The sequence below is a fragment of the Egretta garzetta genome, unplaced genomic scaffold (genome assembly GCF_000687185.1).
Source record: "Egretta garzetta isolate BGI_Z169 unplaced genomic scaffold, ASM68718v1 scaffold322, whole genome shotgun sequence".
Taxonomy (NCBI): domain Eukaryota; kingdom Metazoa; phylum Chordata; class Aves; order Pelecaniformes; family Ardeidae; genus Egretta; species Egretta garzetta.
Window position 1 is genome coordinate 2,085,631 of NW_009259044.1, and position 16,195 is coordinate 2,101,825.

A 16,195-nucleotide genomic window follows, 5' to 3' on the forward strand; every position below is an offset into this window, starting at 1 on the left:
CCTGCTGAAGTTAGCAGTAGACAGGGTGGTGACCATCAGATAAAACCTAGTCTGAAAGACCACTGTTTCATATTGACATGGGATTTTTCTTCTTTATAACAGTAAGTATACCCCCTCCCGACAAAATATAACCTCACAAAGCAGCTGCTCTTTTGGACACAGGTTTATGATACCGCTGAGCGAGCCTAAGTGTGGACTGTTACGAAAAGGAACGATGCCTCTTCATCACTCCCTTCTTCTACACAGAGGGTGATGGTTGGTTTTGCACTTTCTTATAGAAGGAGTCCAGCAGATCATCATTTACTTCTTTACTTGGGAGAAATTTTTGCCTGTGTAGCTCCTTGAACCAGCACTGTGGGGCCCACTGATTGCTGTACTGGCCCACGAGAAGGAGTAGCTAGCTGTCAGATTGAATCAGCCACAGGTAAAACTTATAAACCCACATCTCTCACACAGGTATGTAACACCTCTCCCCCGATACTTCATGCAATACCTACTACAGCCGTGGAAACAGACCAAAAGCAACACCTGACCCAGTCACAAAATCAAGGCCTCTCTTTAGGTGTTCACACACCAAAATCTATGTGAGAGCTGAATGCTAACAAGAAGAAAGGGAAAAAAAATGTTTCCTGAAGAACTCTTTGAGGGCTACAAAATCAAAGGAAGGTTTCTGTGTCCGAGTTACAGGCTGGGGAGACTCAATCTGACAAAGAAAAGCTTTCAAATAGTAGCTGTTCGGTACTTGATCAGAATAGAATTAGAAAAATAAAGTTTGAAATAATGAACATGGCAAGTCCTTCTTTCAACTGCTCCAAATTTTGCCCTACTCCCGCTGGTCCACAGTAGGGTGCTGGAATACTTTTGTGATGTCCAGAAATGACACTGCACAGCAAAGGCACACAAAGCAAGGTAAGAACTCCTTTGCATCACAAAACAAAAGTAAAAGCAGCAATGAAAGTCAACAAGATGAGAACAATGAAAAAAGAAAGTACTCTTTTGTTTGTGGATAATGTTCAGGTTCTTCAGAAACACACACCAGAGTGAGTTTTCGTGAAGAGTGATACCATGATATTGTTCTATGGCAAAATACAGTTTAGCTCCAGATTTTTCTCCCTGTTGTAAATCTACCATAAAACATACATTTGCCCTACCAACTTAGCCTTTACATAACTCAGTAATTTGTCCCTTAATCCTACATTCTCATTTATGATCACTTCAAATGGCAAATACAAGTCAGCCCGTGACCTCTCCATCAACTTCCCAAAGAAGCATCTCTTCCTTCCCACACCCCATCCAAGGAACCCATCCACAAGCCCAGTATTTTGTCAGCAGTTAAAGCCTCCCTGGCCAAGTCAATAGGCCTGCAAAGAACCTACCCAACCTACGAGTTCTTACAGGACTGAGAGAATTCCTTGTGAATCCAATGGGCCTTAGATCTACTATGGACAAATGCACAGATCTCTCCAATTCTCGTGTTAACTTAGTTTATCTTTTACATGCAATGAGTCACCGACTTGACACTGCATTTTGTTGTACCTGTGTTGTTCCTTCTTTTGACATAAAGGACTATGAATTCTTAAATGTCTATTTAAATTAATCAGTGGTGTTATCAAAACCCAAGTTCTTAGAAAGTAGTAGAGAAAATTTGGTGTAACTAGACTATTATTTTCAAGGTGAGCTAAGGCAGGCATAGATTTTATCAAATCATTATTAAGGAGAGGAGATGTATTAAGGAAACTGATAATGCTGTTCAGTCATCTTTGCTAACAGCACCATTTTTTATGGATGAAACATGCTATTTAATGATCAACTATTATTTTTAGATCCTGCTTTATGATACCAAGTTTTGTTTAAGGTAACTATTTACTATTCCGAGCACTTAGTAAAAAGAATTATCATTCATTTACCAGAGAAATGAAAGTTACAGTTTTGAAGAGAATACTTTTAACAGAAGTGACTTATGATCACTGTTAACAATGGTCCTGTTCATTTCTTATGAAGATGCAGAACTTCTATGATAAAAATATAGATAAGTAATTATCTGAAAAATAAACTAATCAGGGACCAAAATAATTGGAAAAGCACTATTTAACAAAATAGTACACAGCTGGCCTCCCCACTTATATCACTGAAGATATCTGACCATTTATCATGCATTTGTAACTTTTTTTTTGGTGCAGTTTGGTACATCACGTCAGTCAGTGCTGAAACCAATGCAAATAACAAAGAAAATGCTGCCAGGAAACCCATGCACCTTTTAGAATAAAAACAGAACATCCTTTCATTTGCTCTAGGGGACACACAACCTAATGTGGCATTTTTCCTAGAGCCTGTGATCAAGATGTTTTTAGAAGATCTGAATTTATGACAAAATTAGGAGAGAGAAAAGTTCAGAACATTCAAGTCACTCGGCAATTCATTTTCAGATTTGATCTCTTTTTGTGTTTTAATGAATGTTGAAATTTAGCTGAAGTCACTAGAAAGGACATGAGCTGACGCTTCTTTGGAAGAAGGCCTTCTAGCAGAATCCTAGCTTATGACTTCTTTCTGTGAAGTCTTAATTGGTTAGGACAGAGGATTTTTTTTTTTTCCTCCCAAAGCAAAACATGTTTCCCCGAGTGCTCCAAGAACAGTCACTAAAAAAGAAATCAACATGTAAAACTGTAACATTTCTAACACTCCTACATGACCAAAAGGATGCAATTTTAGAACTGTGATTTGGAACCTACAAACATTTTAAACATTTGTCTTGTGGTTTATTTGTAAACTAATGAGTCTTGATGCTGCTCCCTATGCTCATACCGCAATCTGTTGTTGGCCTTTTTGCAGCTTTAAGATCTACACTTTGGAGAATCACAGGGGGTGTTGGAAAAATAAGCCAACAGAAGCAGCATGATCAAATTTCACTTTTAACTTTGGAGGAACTAAGATTAAGTAGCATGTGTTTTTATTGCATGAAAACATCCTCAAAACTGTGGCACTGCAAGATGGCTTAAGATCGGCATCTCCTTTTCCTCAAGACCTTCCCTAGATAAAATAGCCTGGGCTTTTTTTTCTTTTGCTTTTTTCTTTTCCCCCCTAAATGGCAGATTGCCAGTAGCTAATTTAACATAACAATGGAAATAATGATTCTCACCAATTCAAGAATTTGTAACGCTGTATCTATAGTAAATGTATTTAAATGTATTGCTAATTATTTTTACTTACTGAAGGCAAGAACCAACAAGGTTCTTATGCACTCACATAACCTGGGAAGCTTAAGCGTGAGCTGCAGTATTGGTGACTAGATGCGCTAGCGTATTAAGATCACAAACTTCAAAGGGTTACATGAGGGAGGCTAATTGAAGAGCATTTTATATAATCTCATACAGTGTATTTACTTTTGCTTTTTGGGATGTAGATGTTGCAGCACTGTATGCAAACTTGTAAAATAAAACTTGTAGTGTCTGTAAGAACTTCATTTCACATATGACCTTTTACAGTAATTGGATCTGAATTATAATCAGTCACCTGAGTCCTGAAATAGATAAAATAGTTTTTTAATGTTAAAAAGTTTTAGCCCTTCGTTGATTATCTATCAGTGCTTACAGTCCTGTGAAAATAAGATAAATGAGAAATTTGGTCTCTAATTAGACTTCACTAGATTTACAGCTTTTAATTTATACGCCAATGCAACTCAGGCCGGCACTAACACAGATAGAGATGGAGCCACAGTTTTCAATTGATTTAACAATTTAATTGCAGCATTAACATCCATTAACATTTAACTAACCTTTTAAACTAACCTCAGGCACAACCTTAAAGACTAAATGAAGTAAAATTGCATATAAAAAGGTACTAACATACAGCTGTAAGAAGCCAGAGTGAATCTTTAGGGAGATTTAGCATTGCTTCCCCACATCAGCAGGAGGGAGTCTGTTTTCCTTCTTGCAAAATTCAGTAGGAAAGCATGCTCTAATTTATAGGAAAAGGAAATAGACACATTTGATGGTTATTAACTCTCATTTATATCTTCTTGTCTATACGTGATGTCTAAGAGACACAATATCCCTTACTCTGGTCATGCACTAAAGGACAATTTTATTACTCAGAGAAACAATATTCCTGGATTATCTGTGATAAAATGTGATGTAAGGGAATATAAAATAAGCCACTGAAGTTTGCTATGAAAGAGAAACACCATATTTTAGAGACAATGGGCAAATAGGGCTCCTGTTTATGTGGGTATAAATCTAAAGCAACTACACTGAAGCTGTTGAAATTACTTGAGGTTTACCCCTGTGGTACCACAAGAGAAAGTCATAGAAAATAAGCACAGTAAGTGCTTGATTTATATCTGTGTTGAGCACCCCAAAACTCTACTTCAAAGCAGCAGTAGCTGCAGGAGTTTTTGTTCCTCCAGTCCTATGGCAGTTAAGGTCTGCTGAGGGGCTAACTCCAACATTGGGAGAGCGCCATGCACAGAGGCCATAAATCTGTAGTTCAGCGTTTACCATTGCATGCAGGCATAGACTACCATTAGGGCTGGGTCAAGATTTAAAGGTCTTTTACTTTTGACATGGATGACAAACAGGAGTTTTGGGGACTGTTTAAGATGTCATCTAGGCATTCTCAACCTATATTGTGTCAGATCTGACATAATTCTTAGCGACGTCTGCATAATCCACAGATACTGTAAATTCGTAATGCATGGGGTTTTTTGGTAGCATGGTACAACGTTTGATATTACCGGCCATTCTCCAACCCACGTTCTGTTGGACTGAACTGTTGCTTGCAAAAATAATTTCAGTGCATTCAAGAGGTGACTTGTGTAAATGCTTATCCGTATGCCTGAGTTTCATAGTCAAGCCCTCGGCTAACTGTGCATGTGCTGTTACTGTCTCCCTGCATCTAACTGATATTTAAGATTGGCCCAGCAATAGCAAAACATTAGGATGATGACTTGGAAAGTATCACAACCTTGTGTCTTTTGATGAATATCACACGTGGCTAGTGGTATGTCTTGACATGCAACACTGTTACATGCACCGTAATATCAATGGTCCAAGGATTATGAGTCTCCTAGCAGTATGAGTTGGCAGTGTTATACTGTAATGACTCCACTGGAATTATTAGTCATTCAAATCAGTGCTCTGCACTCCTGTTTGACTACATACACCATAAACCTATGAGGTCAACGGTCTGGGCATCAAAAGCATTACAATCCTGCGCATCGATACAACACAGCGTGGCACTTGGGTTTTTCAGGCACCTTCTTTTAATTCACACTGCCATACTTGAAGAATACTTCATATGTATGCAAAGCCCCTAAAGCATTTGTTTTCAGCTCCTCCTCAAAGTCTGGTGAGTAAACTGTACATGGGTAACAGAGAGCCAGTATTTCTGGTGACATTTGATTTTTCACTTTCGATTAATGCACAGTTATGTCTATCACTGTATTTCATAGTAACACCATAAAGCCAAAAAATTTAACTATTTCTAATAAATTATCTGGATGATGACTCCTTACAAGTTACATAATTCCAACACAAACATATGTGGCCTTTTTTGCTCCATAAAGACAAATTGCATGAAAAGAGAATCATAGGAAAGTCCAAACAAATTTTTAAACATAAGCATCCACAATGGTATGAAAACTTCAGAGAAAACCTAAATCACCATAGGAAGCACTGCTGTATCATCTACCAACTGCCCTTCTAAGGTCAGTAACAGTTAAAGACTACTTTGCTGTATATCTCTGTGAATACTTGCTAAACTTCACCACGCACACCGTATCTCGTTTCTTATTTTACTGAAAAAGCAACCTTTTCAACTATAACATGATCCATTGATCAGTGTTCATACAGCCAAAATAATCCCTCCAGACATCAATACAACTTTTTTAAGGTGTCACTTTTCATACATCCACAGGAGGTCGAATTTCCAGGATATGCATATAATTCTCAGTCATAAGACATTCATCTTTTGAATAATACTTTTTCTTTTAAACTCATGGTTATGCTCATTCTTCTTATGGTATGATTCCAAAATCAGAACTTCACAACTTATGAACTAATGGGCTTGAACTTTGCTGTATCCCTAACCAAGGGTATAAGCACTCATCTGGCATGACAGTCAGCAGTTCTAACTCCTAAGTGATAATGAACACCAGAGAAATAGTATGTTGTTTGTGTTTATTACAAAATGTGAACATCTGATTTTTCTTGGTCTCCTATCATCTGCTCTGCCCATCTGCCTCCAGTTTCTTAGACTCACCACTTCAGTACTGCAGCTTCTTCCATCAAAAAATAGGACTTCCATCTCTTTCTGTCTCTCCACATCTCAATTTTGGATGAAAAGTCCACCCATGCATATACTCTCCTGTTTTGAAGCACTACTTAACAATATAATTATATTATTTTTAAAATAAGACATTTGAGTCCATTATTTGCACAAGAACAAGAAAGTTTTCCTTTAAGTTTCAGAAATATCAACCAGTATTCAGGTATGTAACTGAAATCCAAGCACCAAAAGATCATCTAAGATCTGTATGGAAAATCAGTGTAAGTAGATGTTTTATATGACTGAATGGCAGATTAGCATACCAAAAAAAAAAAAATTAAAAAAAAATCACACCAATATAAAGATTTGTAAGGCAATAAACATCATGCATGTGCTAACAGGAAGATCAATATGAACTTACAGTTTTTCAAAGTGAAAGTAACCTACAGGAGCAAGCTGATTTTTCAGATTTCCTTCTTTAAAAAAATCATTATATATTATTTACTTCAAATCCTCCCCTACATTAAAACCATTTTAATATCCTTTCAACATCCTGCAATGCAGGGTCTCTTTGATGGAAAGCTGCTACGTGCCTCCCATTTTCTCTGTAGCCAGTTCAAGGGATGTAATCAAAGGATGCAATCAAGGGATGAGGTCAGAACCAGCCTGTGTTCTGCAAACTGGAAATTATCAGCTGATATAATAACATTCATCCCAAGTACAACCCTCGGGCTCCCTAGCAATTCCTAGGAGATTGCACTCACAGTGGGAAACGCAGAAAAGGTCTTCAGCCTTCTTTTCAGCCATCAGGGTAACGTAGCCTATGGTTTGATTCAGTTGCCAACCCATTGTCATCTAATGATATTTTAAGATACTCTGGGTTTCACACCTGGCCTTCACATGTGACTTCAGAAGAGTGTGAAACTCCCATAGGACCCACACAGTATTTTCCAGCCCCATGCAGGTCTTGAGTACTCAACAACACCTCTACAAGTTCCCCTTTCTTAGACAAGTGAATTGAACACTTAAGAGCAAATATGAATTCTTCTGGCTCATCAGGAGTTTATCACAGAATCATAACAGCTAATGATAAATGAGGTGAGGAGAACAAGCAAGTCTTTAATCATCCTCCTGATTTTGCAAAGCACCAGTATTTGGAAGCGCAATGTGTGATACCAGGATAAAACCCCATATAAGAATAGCAAAATGTGTCCTCCATATGTATACATGCATATATATATATTTACATGTAATGCAAACCATCAGCCAAGTAACAAAATACTAGGGAACGAGTCACTGAATCAGACAGATGACATCAGAGATGGAGAGACCTATTATCTCATATATCCACTCTTCTCAATAGCCTTTGCTTTGCTTTATTTAATTCTTTGTTCTCTTTGCCATTAAATATCCCTGCTGATTAGGTTTGCACAATCTATCTCAATTAGATTTACCTCACTTTCCTAGTCAATTCAACGCTTAGTCTGGGTTTATATAAATGAATTCTGGCCACACAGCAATTGCTTTTGGAATTAACTAAATATAATTATACTGCAATTTTGAGACTGTAATAACAATGTAGTTACATGTAATCATTGTATAAAGTTATGAGTAACTGCATAAAATTTATGTTCTTTCTGATTAACATATTAACATTATTTTTTTCTGAATCATAAACTGCATGGACCGTATTTGGAAATGAGCTACAAATCTCTCATGCCTCAAAGTAACATTTAAAACTCAATCCATGTGTTACCAGCAATGAAGGATGCCCTATAAGCAAAGACACTGCTCTCAAATTATCCAGAAGTTTCTATGGGTGTCACACTACAGATTCCGCCAAGAAGTAGTTTTCTTCAGCTTTGGCAGCAGTGCATACTGGAGGAGCCAGAAAATATGTTCATATGGGTTACATAGATAGAATTCAGTATGAATAGCATAATTCAGGGTTGATGGTGTGTTTTGGCCAAAATAAGCTTGGGTTAGCTGGTGAAGAAGATAGGGCAGGGCAAGGTGAGGTGACTCTCTAGAAACTTTCTGTTGTCTGGCTTCTGCAAGTGGTTGGAGGCATGAGCTGCTTCTGACAGCCACAGGGTAAATGCCTTCAGAAAGGGAGTCTCATTCTGTGTTCATGCTGTGCTTAATGTAACAGGACTCATACCTTAGCTGGAGAATTTAAGTAATATACAACTACAAATAATTAATAGTAATTATCAAAAACTACCCAGCTTTAGATTGAAGGTGTGTGCCGTAACATGTTTTAGTTTAGAATCAGTGTGCTGCAACATCATTTCCCACATTTTAGTTTTCTAGACACAAAAAAAAAAAAAAAAAAAAAAAAAAAAAAAAAAAGAAAGAATGAATTTGACAGGAAATGTGAAGTTAATTAGCTGTATGTCCTCAACCTGGTGTTTTTAAAAAGTTCCCAGAAAGAATTCCATTTTTCCTAGAAAAGATGTGCAAATATGACTTGTCTGCAAATCCAATTAAAGTTGATAAATAATTCAGTTCAGGTAGCTCAATATTCAAATTGAAAGCTAGCATCCAATTTGAGGAGGGAAATAAGCATTAAAAAAACATCTTGAACACATTGTATTACATTGATACTTTGCAGCACAAGCTGGACTTTAAATGAAATGAACTAGTTTTATTCAGATGACAAATTGCTCTAAACTCTAGTATTTAATAAATAATATTATAAAACATTAATAGGAATAAAAATATTTAAATATTTATAACAACGAAGACCACAGATTCGGGATAGAGATCGAAGACCTAAAGGCAGGTACAGTTCAGGTTAGTTATATCTCAAAAACAGGCCCCAATCTTGCAGTGTGCTCCATGTTGACTGTCACCTCTATTTGCATTGCATGAGGGGCCTTCTTCAGGAAGGTGAGGGGCCTTGCATAATTTTTTCAGGATCTCTTTTCCTTTAAAGATATCCCAAACCCAAGCACGTGACAAGACTGAAAAAAATGCCTTCTGGGATTAGAAGTAGGGATTAAATACAAGTTGCATCAATCATTGTGAGAGATCCTAGAACAGACATGAACCCTCCTTCCTAGACAACCTGTGGGGACTGAGTTGTGACACTTCTTGGGCAGGAGTAGGGAAGAAGACTGAGTGGATGGAAATGAATCATAGAATCATTTAGGTTGGAAAGTGCCTTTAAGATCATTAAGTCCAACTGTAAACCTAGCACTACCAAGTCCACCACTAAACCACATCCCTAAGCACCACATCTAGATACAGGAAATGTGAAGTTAATTAGCTGTATGTCCTCAACCTGGTGTTTTTAAAAAGTTCCCAGAAAGAATTCCATTTTTCCTAGAAAAGATGTGCAAATATGACTTGTCTGCAAATCCAATTAAAGTTGATAAATAATTCAGTTCAGGTAGCTCAATATTCAAATTGAAAGCTAGCATCCAATTTGAGGAGGGAAATAAGCATTAAAAAAACATCTTGAACACATTGTATTACATTGATACTTTGCAGCACAAGCTGGACTTTAAATGAAATGAACTAGTTTTATTCAGATGACAAATTGCTCTAAACTCTAGTATTTAATAAATAATATTATAAAACATTAATAGGAATAAAAATATTTAAATATTTATAACAACGAAGACCACAGATTCGGGATAGAGATCGAAGACCTAAAGGCAGGTACAGTTCAGGTTAGTTATATCTCAAAAACAGGCCCCAATCTTGCAGTGTGCTCCATGTTGACTGTCACCTCTATTTGCATTGCATGAGGGGCCTTCTTCAGGAAGGTGAGGGGCCTTGCATAATTTTTTCAGGATCTCTTTTCCTTTAAAGATATCCCAAACCCAAGCACGTGACAAGACTGAAAAAAATGCCTTCTGGGATTAGAAGTAGGGATTAAATACAAGTTGCATCAATCATTGTGAGAGATCCTAGAACAGACATGAACCCTCCTTCCTAGACAACCTGTGGGGACTGAGTTGTGACACTTCTTGGGCAGGAGTAGGGAAGAAGACTGAGTGGATGGAAATGAATCATAGAATCATTTAGGTTGGAAAGTGCCTTTAAGATCATTAAGTCCAACTGTAAACCTAGCACTACCAAGTCCACCACTAAACCACATCCCTAAGCACCACATCTAGATGTCTTTCAAATGCCTCCAGAGATGACGACTCAACCACTTCCCTGGGCAGCCTATTCCAATGCTGATAAACCATTCAGTGAAGAAGTTTGTCATAATATCCAATCTAAACCTCCCCTGGCGAACTTGAACAGTAACACATCTTGGTAGGAAGTTATGGAAGCTTGTACAGCCACTGTGGATGGGCAACATGTTTCCTGAGGGTTAATTCACTTGTGAATATGCCAAGTTCCAGAAGGATCATTCTGTTTTACAGAATATGTAATTATCTCAAAAGCTCAGGACAGAGATGATGAAGACAGTAGGACATCAATTTATCCCAGATATATTTTATAATTGGGTTTATGACAGAAGATGTGAAGGAATTAGCTTGATGCCCTGCTTGACAGCGTACTTCTGGAATGGCATCTACAGGTTGACTAAAGGTAAGCTAGTGCACCTAATTATCTGTGTGAGCAATTGTGGCTATTATTATGCACACAAATAAAGCATTCGACTCCATCCATCTTATTCCAAAATTGAGACCCAAATGCATTGTGAGTCTTCAATTATTGTAAGGGCTTTCTTTACTGTGTGTTTTCAATCCAGGTGAGCTTGCCTAATGAGCTATTAGCTTCCAGCTCCGAAAGAAGACAGAAGTACAAGCAACATCATATAGCAAGCTCCTTAAGTTTTAGGGACCTTTTTGGTGTGTGTTCTTAAATAGATGCAGATCTGCATGACTCAGCCTCAAGACAGAGGAGGAACCTACTAGTATTTGATGACCTCAAGGAGGAAAAGGGACTCAATTAAAAAATTCCAAGTGCAAGGCCTTGTAGGAACTAACAAGAATCTCTGCTATAATACTGGATCTCATCGGCTGGAAATTAATAAGGAGAAAGAAATCAGCAGTCTTGCTGTAAACCACCAACATGGTATTACCAGGTGAAAAGCAATTTTTTTCTATTCATCAAGTTAGACTTTTCTAGCAAAGATTAGGATGTGCTAATGCCATGGTACCAGCTCCTACTGAGTCCTCATCCAGATTATGTTGTGCAAATTTGAATGCTGATGTTCAAGAAAGAATATTTCAAGGTGGAGAGAAGGACCTACTAGTATGAAGATCACAGGAAGAAAGAGCCCATCTTGCAAGAGATGACTAAAAAGGCTTGGTCAACTAAGCCTTGCAAAACGAAAGAAAGATAATTGCTGGAGGACAAACACAAAGTGGGGCAGGGGGGTAAACGAAGAGCAATTTAAAACCATGGACAATGCTGACATAAAAAAAAAATTTGTATCAATGGGCAACATATCTACTTAGGCTAGAAATGAGAAGGAGGTTTCTAACAATCAAAACAGTGCTAAATATAGCAGACTTCTTTTAAGATGGAGCTTGATCATTTGATGAAAGGAATTATATGATGTGGTAGCCTGCAATGACAGAGGACTGGGCTCAGTGACCCGGGCAATTCCTTCCAGTACGATGATCCTGTATTAGCTGCAGCCCTCCAGCTCCTGGCAAGCTGCTAATGAGGCCCCGAGTGCTTCAAATCTGCTAGAGATAGTAAGGATTCATGACAATGTGACTGTGGTGGAAACTGAATGAGCGCGCACACCCTGTGAGCTGGCACTTAGCATGGTTCACTACCTATTCTCCATGAGAGCTGAGCTGGTATGCGCTTTCTGATGGAATGTCTAATACACGTGGTCCAAAACCAAGGGATGTAGATAAAATAAACGAGACGCAATGCATGCAAGTGAGGTTTATTTTATTCCATTACTATGCTTGCATTTTAATGGTACTTTTAAGTTTGTTTTAGGATTTGGTTTAAGGAAACATGTAAAAGTTATAGTAGAACAAAGAAAGAACAGTGCCATTATAACAATACGTTATATGTATTTCTACTCGCTGCTTCAAATTTTTCTGCAGAAGCAAAATACGAAAATCTCTCTAATAAAATCCTGAAATTATATAGGACCATGATGAACCAGAATGAGTTGTATTCTGTGTGTAGAAATATACTCAACCATGCTAGTATTCCTTAGCTGTCGAGATCCATATAGGATTTTTTTCTGGGTGGTGATTCATATTATCCTGTCAAGGCATTAGGGGGGATTTAAATTCTTAACACCCGCCATCACACCAAAGGCAGAATAGACTACTTAATATGAATAACAAGCACCAGAAGAAAAACACTCCACCCCATGTTTCTTCTGCAACTTTAAATTGGACACAAAGAGGAGGAGAGGGGGAAAAAAAAGAGAGCAGAATAACAGTGAATTAATAATGGAGAAACCTGATTAGAATATAATTTGTCCTCATTAGTACAGCATTCCTGACATAAGGCCGCTCCTTGAATCCTGTTTACTTTGAAACTCCAAAGAAAGAAAACCTATATAGTTGTTAACACTCAGCTTTTCAAGGATAGCTCCGTAATGAGGGTGGAGTGTATATGAGCCGGTTGGTTCTTTGCCATCGGAGAACACTGAAAACACATCTGTGCAGTGAAGCATTATTGGGCCTTTCAAACAACCTCTGCGGCCGCTGCCTATAAATCTCTTCCCCTGTCATGTTTAACTAAAACCCAATACCCATTCAACATGAAATCCATCAATGTTATACAGAAAACAATGACAAAGCACTCTCCTTTGTGTCAGGAAAAACAAATAATTCTGCAGGAAAAAGAGGGAAACCTTTTTTGGCAAGCTCTTGCAAGGGTACAGAGATAGCAAGTGGCAGCTTTCTTTTAAAGCAACACATACCCAGCTATAAAAAAGAATTTCAAGGCCAAATCTGTACTGGGCATTAGGATGCTTGTTCAAGATAATACATAAAGCATCAGAAGAACCTATGTGTTGAGGCATTTTATCTGAAGTATGTTTGTCATGAGGACAAAGTCAGCCTATGCCATCCAGCTGCACGATCCTGTCAATGCTAAATTGGTTTTCCATTTTTGAGGCAAAATACATATCAATTGCAAATTCTTCTGCTGCTTCTAACCCCAAGGTAGTGCACGTAAGTGCACCTGTACACACATACAGAATGAGTTCAGTGCGTGGATTTAGCTTTTCCTATTCTCCTAACTTAAACTCAAGAGGGGACACAGATGGGGACAAAACAGGAAATAAGGAGTGAAGGCAGCAGCCAGAGGGCAAAGACATCTTCACTAGCAAGTGTATCATGAAAGCAAGAGAGTCTGGGAAACCAGTGTTGACTGGAAAAGATTGAGTTATCTCTAGGTAGATCAGCTAACACAGCTGGACATGAGTGAAAGAAAGCAAACCAGACAGCTAAGACCAGAACCTAAAACCCTTAGACCTAATGAGAAAACAGAACTGGCAGAAATATCATTTTAATGTAACATATTCTGTGCCATGTACACAAGGAGGGTTGCTTGATAATTGTTTACCAGACAAGTTTCATCTAAAACACATGAGGCTAGAATAAAAGTGACTGCCTGACAGCCTGTCTTGTACATGGAGATAGATACTCGTATTGCACTGAACCTCTTCAACTCAACTATAGGTGCAACACTTAATACTGCCTCTGTCTTTTAAGCATCCCATTACCGTAAAGACATTAGCCACCGAACTTAATTAACAAAATCAATCATAATTAATTCTTTCAGTGTTCACAGAGTCATCACAGACATTTCCTTTAGACTTTTACTGTAATTTGCCATTAATGGAGAGCCAAAATAGTAAAATGATTTAGAATATATATAGAATAATGTACACCCACTGTACATAATAAGATGGCATTTTCATTGAGGAGGTGACAGAAGCATCATAAAGCAAGAAGTGCAGAGCTTGGATAGTTTATCACTGTCATAAAACCTGCGTGAGTACTTCATCTGCTCAGTTTCAGGGTATTTTACTCTTCGCTCTCATTAAATTTAGACTCAAAACCACATGGCACTTGTGAGCAAGGAACTTTCTGTACATGACTTGGGCCTTCATTTTAAATGTCACGTGTAATGCATGTGACTGAGAAATTGGCTTCTCTTGATTATAATAGAGGACTTTCCAAAGACATTCTTTCTGTGGACAGACACAAAACCTTTAAAAACAGATGTCCCCGAGGTCATCTTTTGTTAACCACTCACTACTTCTGCATGTTTCGTTTCAGATTTCCCCATTTTCTCAACAATCACACTTACTAATGGCACACTTTACAGTGAACGTTTAGTTCCAACCTTAACTAAAACAAGGCAAAATTGAAACTGGGGATCATTCACAATTCTCCATGGTATTTCCTTACACCCAGATGATAGACCCTGCAATTATGCACTTATCTTCAAATGACAAAAGGTTGACTTTCAGCTGAAAATGCCAGTTTTCCCTCCAGGAGGACTTGCAAGGTTATGGCATCAAGTAGGTGAGCTTCTAGGCTTTTACCCAATCTGCTTCTTGTTATGATGGCAGAATTAATTTCATTTTTCTAAAGCCATCCCTGATCAATTGGGCTTGAATTGTGCCCTGACAACTCTTTTGAAGAAAATTCCATGAACTCTTTCTGCTGCTTGTCACATTTCATAATTCTCCCTCAATACGATGATCTGCTATATTTTTGTCAATCCAGAATAACTGTTCTGACTGGGGGACACTTTAACTGGTGTTACTGAAATCAGAATGTAGCCTGTGAGAGCTACAAGATGCTACTTAAGAAGCGTCTGAAATAGAAAGTGGAATCTGAGTGCATGGTTATTTACTTGATGAGATAGAGAGGATACATTTTTAAACGTATATGTATGTGGGTACATATATTCACATGCTATTATTTTAAAAGGTATACTTAGGAGTTAAGCTAACATACTTAAGCTAGATTTCTCTTCATTTTTTTACCTGAATAGCAATAGTTTGTATTGCACATTTTTCCACATGAGTGAGAACCCAAGTTAGTGTTCTTGAACGCCGAGTGCTACAAGCTGAACTTTAACTGAGCTATCTTACGGCACTATAGGTTTCAAGGTTTAAAAAAAAAAAAAAGCCTATTTCCCCATGTGTCAAATAACCTATCAGGACAATTCTTCTTACCTGCTCTTCTGAATGCAAGAAACAACACGATAGCTATCTTTCTGGTCTTCCTCCATCAATCAATATAATCCTATACGAGTTCAAACTTAACACTAGTTACATAAGAGAGCTAGTGAATTAGATAAACTCAATCATCACTGGTGATGAAATGATTATTTAATTACTGTCAGCTGTGCTTCCAATAGCACAGAGAGGAAATCCAAGAACATTGACAGTCAATGGTAATTTATTAATCAATTAGACTGTACTGCTTGGGCAAGCATAATTTGTACAATAAAAATTGAATTAAATGCTTAAGTAAAAGGGGTGGCTTTTGTAACATTAAAGGTTGTGACATACAGCAAAGGACTAAATACTCAAAATTTAATGCTCTTCTTTCCAATCTCAGTATAAAGAAAAACAAAAGGCTGATGGGGCTGAGGAGGATGGGACTGACATTGCTTACACAGCAGTAACTGTAGTACAGTGGTAACTCCAGTGCATTTTTTCAGCTTGCAAGCCTAGGGAAGTTCAGTATCAGACTCGGGGGGGTTGTTCTGTGCTGGTAGTCAAGGCCATCCCTAATACCTAGCTTGGAATGATTTCAACAGGAATTCCCTGTTTCTCAAGAGAAAAGATTCTTCAGAAAACAAATTATTCTCCAATTTTACCGTGAACAGGTAGGATCCCCATCTTACACCACAAACTGAATGACGGTCCTCAGAGTAGATCAGTCTTTGCTTTCAGTCCTACAATGCAGCATTGCACTTACAAACTCACTTCTTTCTCAGTGGGCTGCTTGTGCAATTACCC